General features: G+C 32.9%; 1 pseudogene; it reads right to left on the bottom strand.

Annotated features, from left to right (window-relative positions):
* Positions 1 to 7,964: 7,964 nt before the first annotated feature.
* LOC139849634 (uncharacterized) overlaps positions 7,965 to 19,362 on the bottom strand; it is a 214,619-nt pseudogene continuing 203,221 nt past the window's right edge.

The following is a 19,362-nucleotide window of genomic DNA, read 5'->3' as shown; positions in this document are numbered from 1 at the left end:
TTTGTAAATTCTGGGTGGTGGTTGGGTTTTATATCTTCCTTTATACTTTGATGCTCCTGCTTCTGTCTTCTATAATCATTGTCATCCACAGTTAATATCTCCTACTATTTGCTGTGATTTTTACCCCAATTTCTATTGCGGGGCTTTGTCCCTTCATTTCTTCTTCCCGTCCTCGAGTCAAGCGAGCAATAGTCCGGAATTCGTAGGTATGAAATTTGGAATGAACATAGCTAATGTTCTTAGAAAGAAATAGTAATGGAATAGTTTCGAATTGTCGAATTACCAGAATATTCTGGAAAGATAGAACTATCAAGGTGATATGTTCCTAATGTGTTTGGAGATTGGATAGAATGTAAGAGCCGTGTAACATAGCACATGATGGTGGTACTGTGAATCATCACATTCCATTAGAAACTCAACATGTCTTACTGTAATATAATGAAGTTGATCAAGTTTCATTATATTATACTAATTCATGCATCAGTTCCCAACACTGCTTCAGAACATTCCTATTTTAAACTCGAAGGTTTCAGAATTTAGAAACTAACACATTTTCTTTTATGTTGTAACGCAGATGTTACAGAGAGATAAATGATTGCAGATAGGAATAGTTGTGAAAATATCTCCAGAAATATGAAGAATATGTATAACGGAAGATATGAAGATATCTTATAATATCTAATATAAGATGATGGTGAATGTGGGTTGTTTCAATGGTGACAAAAGTGGTGGGTTTGGTTCATTTGATGATGGATTTCGATGGAAAAACAGAAAAGTTCGATGAAGTTCGATGTCGGTCAAGAAAGGGAATGAGAGAGAGTAAGGTGGTTATAAGGTGATGGTTCTAGATAACGGAGGCGATGAGGATGCAGGTGGTAATGATGAAGGAGATGGTGGCGGATGGCTGTGATTGCACTCCGAAACAAAAACAATTGCTGTAGCAGTAGCAGTGATCGTAATAATATAATAGCAAGTGATTTAGGGTTCATAGATAGAAAGAGGAGACGAGAGAGGGAGAAAAAGAGGTGTGATAGAGAGGTGATGGAAGTTTTAGGTTTGTTTCAAAGAAGGTAATGGTGTTTGTGGGTTTTGGTTTGTGGTGGTGAGGTGAGTGACGGTTTTTCAAGTGGTTTGTGGTTCGATCATAATAGAAACAAGAACAAGAAGATAGCGAGTAGCAGTAGCTTACAATTGAAACAGAAAGGAATAAGAGTAGCAGCAATTTACAACGAATTTTGTTATGGGTTTTCGATTAGTATTGGATTTGTGGGTTTCGTTCTTGGTTTGATTCAAAAAGGAAGTGAAGGTGTATAATAGATGGTTTGATGGGTTTGTAATCGTACAAGTGGGTCTTTGATGGTGGTGTTTAAGGTATGGTGACGGTTCTTGATGATCACAAAGAAGAAGTAGGAAAATGTGTTGGTGATTTATGGTGATGAGTTCTTCAGTAACAAGAAAGAAAGAAGGAAGAAGGAGGAAATCTATGAGCTTGTATAAATGTGTGTCTATATATATTCCTATATATATAATATGTATACATGTTAGGTAGTTGTTGGTAATTTGGAAATCAATCACAGTAAAATGTAATATTATAATAAATATCAACTTAAACGTGTGATCTTTAATATTAATACTGCCGACAGTTTTCCGGGAAATATATCATACCCCGTTGTGAAATAGTGGCGGATACAAATACTCAGAAAAATCCCAACTTTTAGGTTAACTATATTTATTTATATATTATTTTATATATATATATATATATATATATATATATATATATATATATATATATATATACACATATCTAATTACAATTAATTGTTCGTGAATCGTCGGGAGTAGTCAAAAGGTATCTAGTTATCCGAATATAGATTTCAAACTTTTCTAGACTCAATATTAGGGTTTTTGCTTATCGTGTCGGAGACATATAGAAGATAAGGTTTAAATTTGGTCGGAAATTTCCGGGTCGTTACACCACACTTGGCTTTTATTTTCCTTTTTATTGTCCTCTATTCCATGTTAAATGAATTTTAACATTTTGGTTTGTTTCTCAATTTATGTCCTTTCCGAGGTAACAATAATTTCGGTGTTAAAACCTAGTTTTATCGTTCATAAATATGTATAAACATGATTTTGAGTTCATTTAATTGAAAATTTCGAAAAATTTTACTAGAATTGGGTAGTCAGTATATAAGACTATGGCTGTTCTTTATTATCAGAGAGCACTAGATTCTAATACAACTACTACTTTACTAGTATTTCTAATGGTAACCAAGTGTATAAAGTAAAAATGTTAAAATCCGAAAGATTTTAACCCCTTCCCACACTTAAGATCTTGCAATGCCCTCATTTGCAAGAAATCAGTAACAATTTAAATTATTGAGGGTGATTTGTGTGAAAATGATTAAATTTTACCAAAGTTTCCAAACATATTTGTGTTTGCTTGCTGAATGATGAATGGTGCACATCATTTGTTCATTCCGTCTTGTTGTTATTTCACATATATTTTGCATCTTGTCGTCAAAATTAGTTGCTTTTGCTGAACTTAATGCCAGTCTTTGAAAATGCGTTGTTTTACCATGTTGTGTACATAAGATAAACTGCAAACATATATACATATTTTTGAAGTTTGGTATATTACCCCACATTCAAAAATTATTAAAATCTAAGAATAAAAGTTAGAAAATTATAAAAACTATTACAATATTAAATAAGTATTAAATGTATCAACATTACAAATTACAAAATAAATAAAACTAAGTAGACTAGGGATGATACTGATACCAATAGGGGTTCCACGCATAACCATAGGTGCTATAAAATGCTTCGGCTGGGTTATACGTAGGATACGGTGGTTGAATCTCTATAGACCAGGGAGGGAATATGGGTTTTGGAGTAGGAATATAGTTTCTACCTATATGTTGGCAATGAGCTATGATTTGGTTTTGATGAACTTGCCAATCTTCAAATGCTCTCTGTCTAGCATTTTCGTACTCCTGTGAAGCTATAAACCTTTGCATTTCTTGCATTTCATTTCCCCCTCCTACATTACCTTGCTGTTGGTTTCTCTCAACCTGTGGATGTCTACCATGGTATTGTACTGCGGCGTTATTTCGCCTCTTCAAAACTTTCGCACCATGGTATACATTTAAACCTATTGTATCGCGGGGTTCTGGTTCTTCGACTAATAATCCCCCCCGACTTATATCCACACCGAGATATTCAGCAATCAAAGTAATAAAAATACCACCTCCTATTATGCTATGCGGTCTCATCCCCCTAACTATAGCTGATAAATAATAACCCACACAATAAGGTATACTTACAGCGCTTTGTGGGTCTCGAATACACATATGGTAAAACAAATCCTGTTCATTTACCTTTTCCTTGTTCTTACCTCTTTGTGTAATCGAATTAGCTAAAAACCTATGAATTACTCTTAATTCAGCTCCATCTATATCCAAATTAGAGTAATTTCCCCCTTTGAATCGGTGATGGCTTGTCATTTGACTCCATACACCATGTGTATCAAAATTTTCATCTATCTTTCTACCATTTAGTATCAACCCTCTACAATCGGCAGATGCTAACTCCTCAGGTGTATATATATGTAAAGCCTGAGCCATGTCTAGTAAAGACATGTGGCGCATCGAACCTCCTAACAAAATTCTAATAAAAGATCGATCAGTTAAACTAGCTACCCGATCATTTAATTCTATACTACACAACAATTCTTCACACCATACTTTATATACAGGTCTACGCATGGTGAATAAACGTACCCAGTCGTTAAAAGTAGAATTACCATACCTCTGTGCAAGTAATTCCCTAATTGGCCCGGCTAATTCTACAGCTTCCAATGGTCCCCATTCTATGACCCTAGGTACCTCAACAACTTTAGAATGAAGAGTATGCAAACCCCTTTGGTATTTTGGATAATCTATCCAAAGTCTGTCAAATCTCAGGTTCGGGTGCAAATCTTCCAGGTGCATATCAGAAAATGTCATGACTGAATGAGGTATATCTTGTTTGTAGAAGTTATCCACCTCCTGTTGTTCCGCATTCTCAGCAGGAGCATTGCGAGCTTGGGATGAAGATTCACCCCTTTCAGTCTGCAAAACACATCAAACACAATTTTTGTGCATCCAAATATGCATTAGTGTCAGCAAAATCATCAATCAAAATAATTACAATGACATGATCAATTTATATCAAACTTAAGCTCATTTTCATATTTTTATCAAATCTACACTTTTTCAAATAAGCATATACGAAAATGTTCGCCAAGTTCATAAGCATTTAACTCAAATAACATGTCAAAATAATCATTACTAGCAATTAAACAAGTTTCAAATAGCATTATCTCTCAAAAATAAAGTTCATGAATTTTTAGACTTGAAAAAGTCCACTTTAATTCTCAAAATCATGTTTAGGCTCAAAGTTTGGATCATTTAACTACCTAAACATGTTACACTACTTAATTTAGCAACAATTCATGACAAAAATCGGCCATAACCTGTTTATATCAAAAAGTCCCAAATTTGCTCAAGAACACAAACCCTAGATTACTCTAAATTTGAAGTTTAAGGCTTCTAATCATGTTAAATAGCATCAATCTAGGTTATACAAGCATAATACATAAACAATTTAAGCATAATTACACTAAAACTCATCAAAATCAAATTGGGGAAAAAATTGCTCAAGAACACTAATTTTCGGATTAAATGGTGTTTAGGTGTAGAAATTTACCGTTTTTCTTGAGTAATTCTTTGATAGCATCCTTCTCAACATGATTTTAGTAAAAGATTTGATGATTAACGGTTAAAAATTGTGATTTTGGGGGTGTTTTTCGGGTTTTTCGGGTATTATTTTAGCAGTATTTTTGAGTTTTGTGTGGACTGATCAGTTCAGCTCGATTTTATTTTTTTCTGTATTTTGGTCCTCCCGCGAGTCGCGGGGTTTAAACCTTCAAACTCCGCGAGTCGCGGAGTTTGTTATTTTTTTTTTATATCTTATACTAATTAAAACAATTAAGTAATTAATTTTAAAATTTTGTTTCCCTTGTTATTTAGGACGAGGTCGTTTCAGATCGATGTCCTATTCCGTCCTTCGACAAAATTTTAAAATTTGTCTTTTTGTAGCGATTGTTTTAAAAGCTAAGATTTTTGGGTTTTTTAATGTTTTTGGCATACTTTAAATCAATAAGATTAAAAATAATGATAATAAAAGTTCTCGTCCCTCCCTCGGGTAAAGCAATTTCGGTTCAAAGACCTAGTCTTCAACTTACAACGAATTTTAAAAATCATATTTTTAACTTAATGAGATAAAGTAAATTTTTGTTTTTAAATTCACACAATTTAAATATAAAATTCAAAATTAATATTAAAAATTCACACCAAACTTTAAAATTTGAAATGCATAAAATTAAAAATTCATATTTTTTTAAAAAAATTAAAAATTCACACCAAACTTATATAAAATTTTCAAATATTTACAATTTTAAATATATTGTTTTTACAAAGTTTACAATATTAATTTAAGATTTATATATTAATTTTAAAAACATAGTAAAAATAAAATTAAAAATCTTTTTGGCTTTTTATCCCACTTTAATCAATCAAATATTATCAAAAATATGCGCCCCTCTTTTCGGTAAAGTAATTTCGGTTCCATGACCTAATTTAACTCATGACGAATTTTTGAAATATTTTGGGTTGATTGATTAAAGATATTTATACCTTAAGAATAAACGTTAAATTTCGCAGTGGTGTAATAAATTTTTGAATGATATCAATAATTTCGGTCGCCAAACCTAATTTTATTCAATACCAATTTAATACTCTATAGCTAACAAATTAGCGTTTATTATCAAAAGGTTAAAAATAAAAATAAAAAAAAATAAAAACTGTACAGACTTACCTGTGAGATAGTATTCTTAGTTATATGATCTATCCCATTCATAAGATAGTCGGTTTAATTGGTTTTCCATGGCTACATAGGCGTAACCTCGAGCATTCAGTGTCTTTTCTTCTAAACATATGAACGGTCCGTCTCTGCATAAAGTAACAAATTCGGTATTTGAATAGGTTTGATTATTTGAACATTTACCTCCATGTGACCATTTTCCGCATTTGTGACATCTTTCTAGGTGTCGTGCTCTTCTTTTCGCTGCGAATTTTGATTTTCCTTTACCAAATTGTAACTTATTATCTTCGCATCTGGATTCTTTTCTAACTCCGTCCAATCTTTCTCTGATTACTGATACTATTTCACTCGGTAGTGTGTCATTATTACGTTTAGTGATCAAAGCGTGTAGCATTAGACCATGGTTTAGTTCACAGGCAGTCTTCATTTTGTAAAAACCTAAAAAAAATAAAAATTCAGAATGGGGGGAGAAGACTAGTTCTTTAGGGTCTGCTAGGGAAAGACCATTCGGGTTCCATTTTCGAGAACTACACGAAAACAGACAATCTAACTCTAACAGAAATACATATTATCCTTTAAAGACTTGATTCTCCCCACACTTAGTTAGCTGTGGTGTCGAAATTGTGATTAACTTCGTTGTCGACTTCCATCGGACTATCTATGTAGTGTTTAACTCTGTGACCATTAACTTTAAATTCAATCCCATTTGAATTTATTAATTCTATCATTCCGTATGGGAAAACTCTTTTGACTATGAATGGTCCAGACCATCTTGATTTCAATTTTCCAGGAAATAGCTTGAATCGTGAATTGAAAAGAAGAACTCTGTCTCCTTCTTTAAATTCTTTTGAACTTCTGATTCTTTTATCATGCCATTTCTTCGTTCTTTCTTTATAGATTAACGAATTTTCGTATGCTTCATGTCTTAATTCTTCTAATTCGTTTAGTTGACTTAATCGTAGACGTCCGGCTTCATGTAAATCAAGATTACATGTCTTCAAAGCCCAAAATGCTTTGTGTTCAATTTTTACTGGAAGATGACATGCTTTTCCATAAACAAGTCTAAAAGGTGTGGTTCCAATTGAAGTTTTGTAGGCTGTTCTAAAAGCCCAGAGTGCATCCTCCAATTTAATGGACCATTCCTTCGGATTTGATCCTACGGTTTTCTCTAGAATACGTTTTAAAGCTCGGTTGGTATTTTCAACTTGTCTACTTGTTTGTGGATGATATGCGGTGGAGATTTTATGAGTTACTCCATATCTTTTAAGAACTTTCTCAAGTTGATTATTACAGAAATGAGTACCCCGATCACTTATTAAAGCTTTCGGTGTTCCAAACCTTGCAAAAAGATGTTTTAAAAAGTTGACTACAACTCGTGCATCGTTAGTTGAGAGAGCTTGTGCTTCCGCCCATTTAGATACATAATCAATGGCTACGAGTATATATAGATTATTATGAGATTTTGGAAATGGACCCATAAAGTCAATACCCCAAATGTCAAATACTTCACATATTTGAATGACATTTTGTGGCATTTCATCACGTTGACTTATTTTTCCGGCCCTTTGACAAGCATCACAGGATTTGCAAAGAAGGTGTGCGTCTTTGTAAATTGTAGGCCAATAGAATCCAGCATCATAAACTTTTCTTGCTGTTAGTTGAGGCCCATAATGCCCTCCTGTTGGTCCTGTGTGACAATGGTTTAAAATTTTACTGGCTTCATCTCCAAATACACATCGGCGTATTATTCCATCCGGACAACTTTTAAACAGATGTGGATCTTCCCAAAAATAGTGTTTTATATCACTGAAGAATTTCTTTCGTTTTTGGTACGATAATCCTTTTTCAAGGAATCCACAAACTAAGTAGTTTGCATAATCTGCAAACCATGGAATTTCTTTATAATCTATCTTCAAAAGATATTCATCAGGAAGGTTGTCTTGTATGGCCGATTCATTTAGAACTTCTAATTCGGGATTTTCAAGACGAGAAAGATGATCAGCGGCGAGATTTTCTGCTCCTCTTTTATCTCGGATTTCAATATCAAACTCTTGTAAGAGTAAGATCCAACGGATTAATCTTGGTTTAGCATCTTGTTTTGAAAATAGGTATCTAAGAGCAGAATGGTCGGTATAGACCACCGTTTTTGCTAGAACGAGATATGATCGAAATTTGTCAAAAGCAAAGACAATAGCAAGGAGTTCTTTTTCAGTAGTTGTATAGTTCGTTTGTGCTCCTTGTAACGTCTTACTAGCATAATATATAGGTTGAAATCGTTTTTCAATCCTTTGTCCTAAAACGGCTCCCATTGCAAAATCACTTGCATCGCACATTAGTTCAAATGGTAGATTCCAATTTGGTGTTATCATGATCGGTGCATTAGTGAGTTTCTCTTTAAGAATATTAAAAGATTTGATACACTCATCTGAAAAGATGAATGGAGCATCCTTTTCTAGGAGTTTATTCATAGGAGTGGCAATTTTAGAAAAATCTTTTATGAAACGTCGGTAAAAACCGGCATGCCCTAGAAAACCCCTAACTCCTCTAACATTGGTGGGATGTGGAAGTTTAACAATTACATCTACTTTAGCTCTATCCACTTCAATTCCTTCTTTTGAAATTTTATGACCAAGAACGATGCCTTCTTTAACCATGAAATGGCATTTCTCCCAATTAAGTACTAGATTTGATTGTTCGCATCTAATAAGCATTCGTTCAAGATTAGCTAGACATGATTCAAATGTATCACCGAAGACTGAAAAGTCATCCATGAAAACTTCCATGCATTCTTCTATCATGTCATGAAAAATCGCCATCATACACCTTTGAAAGGTTGCAGGGGCGTTACAAAGTCCAAATGGCATGCGTTTGTAAGAAAAAGTACCATAAGGGCACGTGAATGTGGTTTTCTCTTGATCTTCGGGTGCTATTGGAATTTGAAAATATCCGGAAAAACCATCAAGAAAACAATAGTAACTGTTTCCGGCTAATCTTTCCAACATTTGATCTATGAAAGGTAAGGGAAATTGATCTTTTCTGGTGGCGTCATTTAATTTTCTATAATCAATACATACACGCCATCCTGTTACGGTCCTAGTTGGAATAAGCTCATTTTTCTCATTTGTAATGACAGTCATGCCACCCTTCTTAGGCACGCATTGAACTGGGCTTACCCATGGACTATCAGAAATTGGATAAATTAAACCTGCATCTAGCAGTTTAATAATCTCTTTCTTAACTACATCTTGCATATTAGGATTTAGTCTTCGTTGGCGTTGCACATACGTTTTATGACCTTCTTCCATAAGGATTTTATGTGTGCAATACGAAGGACTTATTCCTTTAATATCATTAATCTTCCATGCAATGGCTGGTTTATGAGCTTTCAACACAGAAATGAGTTGTGATTTCTCATTTTCAGTAAGAGAAGACGATATTATTACAGGTAATTCAGATTCACCATGTAAATAAGCGTATTCCAAATGGTTTGGAAGTGGCTTTAACTCTAATTTCGGAGGTTCTTCTATCGATGATTTGTATCGATATCTGTCTTCTTCTTTTAGCATTTGAATTTCTTCTGTTGTTGGTTCATATCCATTAGCTATAAGTGTAGCTAACATTTCAGCTTCATCAATTGGTTCATTACCTTCTCCTAAAGAACATTCTCCTGTTCCTTGTAATTCTGGAAATTCTTCTAATAATTCTGCATGTGCATCTATAGTTTGAATATAATAACATGTATCATCTGCAGATTGTGGTTGTTGCATTGCTCTATCAACTGAAAAGGTAACACTCTCGTCCTCTATACTTAGGGTCAATTTCTTACCGAACACGTCTATCATTGCTTTAGCCGTGTTTAAGAATGGTCTTCCTAATATGAGAGGAACTTGATAATCTTCTTCCATGTCCAAAACAACAAAATCTACTGGAAATACTAAAGTACCAACTTTAACTAGCATGTTCTCCATTATCCCTCTAGGATATTTTATTGATCTATCGGCTAGTTGTATGCTTATTCTGGTTGGTTTCAATTCTCCAAGGTCTAGTTTAGCGTATAGTGAATATGGCATTAGATTTATACTAGCACCTAAGTCTGCCAATGCTTCTATTGAACTAAGACTACCCAGAAAACATGGAATTGTGAAACTTCCTGGATCAGATAGTTTTTCTGGTATCTTATTCAACAGCACTGCTGAACAATTAGCATTCATGGTAACAGCCTAGAGTTCTTCCATTTTCTTTCTATTTGAGATTAGATCTTTCAAGAATTTAGCATATCTAGGCATTCCTGAAATCACATCAATGAAAGGAAGATTTACATTTATCTGTTTAAACATATCTAAGAATTTGGATTGCTCGGCTTCAAGTTTCTCTTTCTTCATTTTACTCGGGTAAGGAAGTGGTGGTTGGTATGGTTTAACATAAGGTTTATCCTTAGCTGTGTTATCTTCATTAACCTTTTCAACTACCGGTTCTTTTTCCTTATCTTGATCAGGTTGTGGTTCTTGTGGAGTAGGAATAGCTTCATCAGAAGTTACAGGTATTTCAGGTGGTTTAAGTGTTGTACCACTTCTTGTGGTAATGGCTTTAGCTGTTTCATTCCAGGGATTAGCATTTGTATCACTAGGTAGACTTCCCGGTTTTCTTTCACCTATTAACCTTGCTAGGTTACTTACTTCTTGTTCCAGATTTTGAATAGAAGCTTGTTGATTTCTAAATGCTTGAGCATTTTGTTCATTGGTTTGTTTCTGAGATGTGAAAAACTGCGTTTGAGTTTCAACTAGCTTCGTTATCATATCTTCTAAATTTGGCTTTTTATCATCGGTTTGTTGTGGTGGTTTGTTTTGAAAATTAGTTCTTTGCTGGTTGTAAGTATTGTTGGATACTTGTTGATTGCTAGGACCTTGTTGGTTGTTGTATGGAATATTTCTGTTATAGTTCTGGTTTTGATTGTAAATCGGTCTTGGCGGTTGATAATTATTCTGATAATTATTTCCAGGCCTTTGGTTTATGTATGAAATATTCTCTCTTTGTTCCATTGTTAATTCAATACTGAGACAATCTTTTGTCAAATGTGGTCCTCCACACTGCTCACAACTAATTCGTATTGAGTGAATATCTTTAGTCATCTTTTCCATTCATCTCTCCACAGCATCTATCTTTGCGGAAATGGAATCTAAGTCATGGCTAGAATCGGCTCTAGCTGCTTTAGATGATCTAACGATATCTTTTTCTTGGTGCCACTCATGTGAGTGGGAAGCAGTGTTATCAATAATTTTGTAAGCATCAGTTTCGGTTTTCTTCATAATAGAACCACCAGCTGCTATATCTATGTCTTTCCTTGTAGTGATGTCGCATCCTTGGTAGAATATTTGTACTATTTGACAGGTGTCTAAACCATGTTGCGGACATCCTCTTAACAACTTTCCAAATCTTGTCCACGCCTCATATAGAGTTTCATTTGGCTTCTGTGTGAACGTAACAATTTCTCCTTGAAGTCTTACGGCTTTAGATGCAGGAAAGAATTGTTTAAGAAATTTTTCAACTAAAACATCCCATGTATCAATCGCCCCTTCAGGTAACGATTCCAACCAATCTTTGGCTTCTCCCTTTAAAGTCCAGGGAAATAACATGAGATATATCTGTTCATCCTCCACTTCTCGGATTTTAAATAGTGTGCAGATCCTATTAAAGGTACGTAGATGTTCATTTGGATCTTCCTTTGGCGCACCACTAAATTGGCATTGATTAGTCACCATGTGTAGAATTTGTCCTTTGATTTCATAATCTGGCGCATTGATGTCTGGATGAGTAATTGCGTGACCTTGGCCAGTGCATTTAGCTCTCATTTGGTCTTCCATACTTAAAGGTTCCAGATTCTCCATAATTGAATTTGTTGAATCGGAATCACTAGAGGATTCTGATTTAATGGTTCGTTCCTCAACAATCTCTGTTTGAATGATTGGTGGTTCCGAAGGAAAATTTAATGGTTCAGGATCTACGAATCATCCCTGAATATTTTCCGGATTCTCAATTGTGAGGTCGGGTTCAAAAATTGGATTATCGGAAATTTGAACTGGAGTACTTGGTCGACTGGATGACGATTCTAAAGAAAAATCAACGGCAGTAATATTTGCTAAATGTCTTGTTCTAGTTACAGGTGGTGAACGTACAAAAGGTGTTGAACGTCTTGCTCGGTGCATTCACTGAATATCCTATTAGTTTTTAAAAGGAAAGAAAAATTATAATAAGTTATCCAATCAATAGACTTTTCTGATTTTGCCCACGTTTCGAATAGCCAAAAGATGCAGCAGAGGGGCAGGATTCGTTTGGTCTCAATATAATTGAGGACTGTTTGGCTCCAATAACCCGGTCCACGTACAAATCCAACTATTACTACGAACCAGAAAATTTTGATGTCTATCAATTTAACCACTTAAAATAAATTTTCGTAATTTTAAGAAATTTAGATAAAAAGTAGAATAAAAATCTATGTCCTAAAACTAGAATAGCGAGAAATAAGAAAGAAAAAGAGCGCGTCGGAAAAAGGTCGAAAAAGAAAAATGGTTGAAAAATAAAAGGTGATGGAAAAATAAAAGAAACTTATAACACTTAAAAACACTTGACTAACCTAACCTTATTACTACAACTAACTTAAAATTATAATCGCAAATTGAGATTACTAATTGGAATGATAATTGATACATAGGTAAAAGTCGTCTAAAAATATTAAAGCTTACAGGAAAAACTAAATCCCAAATGGAAATAACTTAAAAAGAAACTAAAACTTAAAAAGGCGTCGCAAAATTCTAAAGTACTTAAATCTTAGTCTAAAGAAAAAGCACTTAAGGAATTTTACGGCAAAGCCTAAAAATCTAGAAGTAAAAATAACTATGGCAAAAACTAAGTTTAAAACTAAATATGAGCTAAAAATACAAATATTACGCAAAAACGATTAAAAAGGGATAAAATATAAAAATATACAAAAAGTTATAAAAAATACAATTTTTATAAAAATATTATTTTTATATTATTTATTTATTAAAACTATTAATTTTACAATTTAATTAAACTAATTTAACTAAAATATAAATTAAATAAAAAGTAAAACTAATTATAATAATAATAATTAATTAGGGTTAATAATAATAATAATAATTAATAATTACCCGTAATTAAATGCAGATTAGGGTTTCTGTCGGTGTCAGGGTAGCTCCGCGAGTTGCGGTATTCCAAGCAGTAAACCCCGCGAGTCGCGGGGTTCCAAAATTCAACTCTGGTACAGTTTTGAAATTCGACGTTTTTTTTTGTTTAAATAAAAATATTTATATAATAAAAACTTATATTTTAAAAACTAGAATAAAAAAATAGAACTACTTTATTATTTTTAAAAAATATCTCAGAAATAGATTTATATATATAAAAAAATTTTTTTTCGGTAAAATATATTTATAAAATAAATTAAATAAAACTTATATTTTTACAAACTAAAGAAACTTTATAAAACTTAAATATTTATCAAACTCTTAAAAATATTTATATTTTTGTTTTTCTTTTAATATTTTTGAATATTTAAAACGTATTTTTACAAAAGCGTATTTTAATAAAAGTAAACTAAAAATACTTTTTTTTAATTAGCGTTGCGCTTCCGGCTTTTAAGCTAGATTGTTCCCCGGAAGCGGCGCCAAAAATAACTTGATATGGTAGCGGAGTGTATATATAATAGCTATTATATTTTAGCAGAAAATACGACGAAATACGATACAATTTTACACAAGATATTTATTTATTTAGAGAATGGATATACTTAAACCTTGCTACAACACTTATAGGCAGTGTACCTAATCGTACAGTAGTGTAGTTTTTAGTAAGTCCGGTTCGTTCCACAGGGAAAATCTTTAAACAAAGCTTAACGCTATATTAGTTTACTTTTATAAAAATACAAATATATATATATAAGTAATATTATTATTATAAAGGGGGGTTTTTACCGTTTAATGACCGGTTTGTCGATTTTAAAACTTTAGTCGCAGTTAAAACCAAATGTAAAATAATAAATAAATACAAGACCTAATTTAAAGCGTAAAGTAAATAACGATAATGAAATTGCGAATAATAAAAGTGCGATAAAATAAACTTGCGATAATTAAAAAGTACGATAATTAAAAGTGCAATTAAATACAATAACAATAAAAATGTGATAATTAGAAGTGCAATTAAATATAAAATAAAGGAAATTAAATATGAAATAAAAGAATTATGCTTATTTAAACTTCCGTAATCATGATGTTTGACGTGTTGATTTTAGTTTTATGCCCATGGGTTAATTGTCCTTTGTCCTGGATTATTTAATATGTCCGTCTGTTTTTGTCCATAACAGTCCATCAGTCATAAATATAAAGTGCGAGTATCCTCGTCAAATTATCATTATACCCGAAGTTAAATATTCTAACTAATTGGGGACTTAAACTGTAACAAGATTTTAATACTTTGTTTAATAATTACACCAGGATGTCGACTGAGTGTAACCCAAGGTTTTAATATTTTGTTATCAATTATACCAAGTGTCCTTGTACATAATTTCACCCCTGTTTTAATTATTCTAGTGGCTATTAATCCATTCCCGTGTCCGGTTAAATGAACGATTATTCGTACATATAAATACCCCGCCCATCGTGTCCGATCGAGTGTATATGGTAATTTATAGGGACGCCCAATTGTAAATCTTTATATTAACATTAACAAACTATCATTTAGTTAAACAAATATAAAGCCCATTAATAGCCCATAGTCTAATTTCCACAAGTGTCGTTCTTTTGTCCAAACCTCAATTATGGTACAAAGCTCAATTACCCAATTTTAGTAATTAGCCCAACATCATGATTACTTCGAATTAAATAAGCATAATAATAACTTAGCTACGAGACATTAAATTAAAAAGGTTGAACATAACTTACAATGATTAAAAATAGCGTAGCGTTACACGGACAGAATTTCGACTTACACCCTTACAACATTCGCTAACATACCCTTATTATTAGGATTAAAATTAAAATTAAAATTAAAATATAAATTATATATATATATATTTACGTATATATTGAGAGAGAGATAGATTATGGATGATTTTGCGATCAGAATTCGTTTGCTTTTATAGGGAGTTTCAGTTTTTGGGGCTCCGCGACTCGCGGCATTTTTTGCCTTCAAACTCCGCGAGTCGCGGAGTTTGAAATTCCAGCTCACTCCAAATTGGATCTTAGTCTGCCGACGGTTTTAAATATTAATATAATATATATATAATTTTTAAGAATTATTTATATATTATATTATATTCATGTGCATAGTTGACTTGTAATTTTTAGCCCGTTGCATCGAGCGTTGAGAGTTGACTCTGGTCCCGGTTCCGGATTTTCGAACGTCCTTGCGTACAATTTTATATTTTGTACTTTGCGTTTTGAATCTTGTACTCTTGTAATTTCGAGACGTTTTTTATCAATAATTGGAACCTCTTTGATTGTATTTTGTACTTTTGAGCTTTTTGGTCGTTTGCGTCTTCAATTCGTCGAATCTGTCTTTTGTCTTCACCTTTTATTATTTAAACGAATATCACTTTTAAATAGAACAATTGCAACTAAAAGCTTGTCTTTCTTGAGGAATAATGCTATGAAATATATGTTCGTTTTTAGCATTATCAGTACCATATATCGCGCAAATCACACTGGTCATGACTCCAGGTGGTTCCCCTAATCAGAAGGTGTGTATGGCACTACACAACACAACTGCTCTACACAGATCATATCATAACATATCCTAGGATGCATCCATACGCCTCCCAAATAAACCAAACGCTCTCCCACGAGCACAATATAAAGTAGAGACGCCGTGACAAATCACACCGCCACGGTTAGTGCCAAGTCACTGGTTGCCACAATGACAAGCCTGTGGTACCTCCACAGGTAGTTGACTCGGTATACCTATCTCCTGTCTAAAATCTAGGGTTCTATGGTAGCACAGTGAACATACCAACCAACACCAAAATTATGTTCACCGTACATATGGAACCTAATGAAATGAATTAAGAACGCTCAAAATAAATAAGTTCATCAAGTTTACCAAAAATTAATTAGTTTCTCATAAAGGTTTTCTCAAAAACCATTTTGATCAAAGTTCTCGTAAATCATTTGTCCCACAAATATTTTCTTAAACGTTTCCACAATAATTCAGGCCCACAAAGTTTCTCAAAACCATTTATTTTACAAATATTTTTCTTAAAAATTATTACAATCTATAAATATCATTTTTCTCAATTTAGCTTAAATAGATAGTTTAAATCGATATATAGTTTAACTTAAAAATATAGTTTCGCTTAACAAATAGTTCAAGTCAATTAGATATATAGAATCAAAACGCGCAAGCATGAATGAAAGTGATAATCAAAGAAGCAGTTCAAGATAACGCTGAAAGAAAGAGTACGGACATCCGTACCTGGATAAATGTCTAAAGCTCTCAAGAATAGCAAAATGCTCCACTAACTTTCACAAGTCTACAAATAATAATTTCTATTTTAGATTAATTTATTAAGATTTCATTATATTATTTCTATTGTATCAATAAATTAAATTTTGTCTATCCCAACTTTATTGTTTATAAATCGTGTACGTGTACTAGGATGATAATGAATGGTTCAGGGCCTCTTACAATTAAACTTCTTTGTGTTAGTACTCAAGTCTAATTACAAAAAAAAAAAAAAAAAAAAAAAAAAAAAAAAAAAAAAAAAAAAAAAAAACGTAGTATTTGTTAATTTACCAAGTCATAATATTACATGGCGGTTTCCGTAACTTTAATATTAAGTTTGGTTAATATTGTTAAGTTGTACATACTTCAGGGATAATAAGTGTAAAGTTTCAAATATTATGTATGTGACTTTGTCTTCTCTGATTTGTGTCTACGCAATCAACCGAAACAACTTTATTTACCCTTTTTTTTAAGTCTACGTACTGAAGCAACTATATCTATATATATACTTTTTTTTTCTTAGTTGAAATTATATATTTAATCCCATCATATACAATTATAGTGTGAGTATTATGTTCAGATTCGTTAGTGAAAATCAATATTTTTAGTCCCGAAACACTCTCGCTTAATAACTAAAATAATGGTGAGTTTAAAGTTTGGTTCTATCAATCTTTTATACATATATAATATTTTATCATTTATATATGAATGAATCAATAAATAGAAATAGATAAATATTCAAGTATTTTTATTTACCTTTAATATGAAACCCACAGACTAAACATGAAACTTAATCTTCTTGTTTGACCTCTCTCCTTCTTAGATTCTTCAAAACTTCTTTCTTTGTAAGAGTGTGTATTTATTAATTTTGGGGAATGATAGCTACTTGGTGAAGAATTTACGTCTATGTACATATTGTCTTTGTTGGCAAAATGGTGGGCAAAACTTAACTCCAACAAGCTCTCTCTTTGGAAGTCTATCGTTGTTTCTTCCTTTGGTACTTTGTTTCGCTGTAAAATTATGAACAATGTCTCCTCATTGCAATCGTCCCATCCTTCCTCGATTTGGAAAGATATTATTTACTTGCAAAAAGACGATGTTTCCAATCTCATCGTGGGCTCTAATATTTGGAAATGGAAGTTAGGAAACGGGGCAAGCATTTTGTTTTGGCTCGATCCTTGGGCCGAGGGGCTCATTTTGAAAGATGAGTATCCGTCTCTTTTCCTTATTTGTTCAAACCGAAATGTTTCTGTCAAAGATGTCCGATTCCCAGCTGATATTGCGCAGGTCCAAACTGGTTGGGCTTTAGCTTTTTTGCAGCCTGTTGACTGTTATGAGAATTGTAAGTATTCTGAGCTCTTGAATTTTTTATCTAGATTTTCCCTTTGTGATAATGAAGTTGATCTTGTCTTGTGGAATCATGATTCTTGTGAGTCCTTTTCGGTTGCGGACACAATTCGTATCATCGTGCAAACGGGTCATATTACCACCCCGGTGTGGCCCAAAGTTATTTGGAGTAACAATGTTCCTTCTAAGGTTATGCTCTTCCATTGGTTGGCTATTAGAAAGAGTATTCCCGTTCGTCTCATTTTAGCACAAAGACATATTTTTCCTCAAAATTTCTCCAAGTTATGTGTGTGGTGTATGCTAGAAGAAGAATCTATTGAACACCTCCTTCTTCATTGTAATTGGACTTTTAAAATTTGGGCCGAACTCTTCCGTTGTTGGAATATTCGGTGGATTATTCCAAGCTCGGTTGTAGATTTCTCCTTTGATTGGTACTACGACATGGGCATTAATGCTTCCAAGTTTTGGAAATTGATCGGGCCCGCAACCTTGTGGTCTATTTGGATCGCTCGTAACGATATTATCTTTAATGGCAAATTCTCTTGTCGCTCGGTCATCATCCGAAACATCAAACTTAAAGTCTTCTTTTGGGCGTGCAACCTTAAATTGTGTCATGGCTTACAATTCTATGTTTGGGATCAAAATCCCTTCTTACTTTGTATGTAATTGCATTTTATTTTTGTTAAGCTTTCATTGTTTTTCGATCGAGCTAGCCTCCATCGTTGTAATGCGAGGAGGAACTTCATTGTTTTAATGAAGTCCTCTTCTTATATTAAAAAGCTAAACAAGTTGGTAGATATAATAAGGATATGGCCATATGTATATATAGATGGGGATGGTTAATAACGTAAGTTTGTAGGAGGTGGGAAGTAGGATATTAGAGGGTAGTAGGATTGGAGGGTTTTTTAGATTGTGTTTTATTATCCACAAAATGAAAAACTTAAAAGAAGCTGCCCATGGATTGTTTATGTTATTATTTTATTTATTTATTTATTTATAACTCACTCATATTTATATTTATTTATATCTATTAAGATGTAAATAATAATATTTAATATTAATAATAAAAGTAAATTAGTATTTGTTCATGATCATATATTTATAAGAACAATTTTATTTGGGTTATTATAACATCTTAGAAATTCGTACGTCGTAGAAAGATCCAACTATAGCTCATAGCACATAAATCACTAAATCATGAACGACTCCAGATCTTAACTACACTTAAAATTGATTCCAAAAAGTCCGGCCAAAGCCTCATACGATAAATAAAAGTCAGAAGTCAGAAGGGGTCTAATCATTGTTCATTACAGCAATTTCTGCCCGCGCGTCAGTTTTGAAATATTTCTCAGAAAATATAGAAAATAGATTTTGACGAACGGCCAATTGGAGTTATCTCAAAACATCTCAAAAGTTTAGTGATAAAATAATCAGAAACATTGCTTTAGCCAATTTGTACAGTTTTGCAAACCTTTATAGACCTTCCAGTTTTGATCATCAAACAGACATATCATTTAGACGAGCATATATCTCATGGCAAATCACGTTCTCGCAAGTTCGCATACAAATGAA

Source organism: Rutidosis leptorrhynchoides, chromosome 5 (genome assembly GCF_046630445.1).
Source record: "Rutidosis leptorrhynchoides isolate AG116_Rl617_1_P2 chromosome 5, CSIRO_AGI_Rlap_v1, whole genome shotgun sequence".
In the NCBI taxonomy this organism is placed as follows: Eukaryota; Viridiplantae; Streptophyta; class Magnoliopsida; order Asterales; family Asteraceae; genus Rutidosis; species Rutidosis leptorrhynchoides.
Note: the sequence above shows the minus strand (reverse complement) of the source record. Positions and strands in the feature narration are given on the sequence as shown.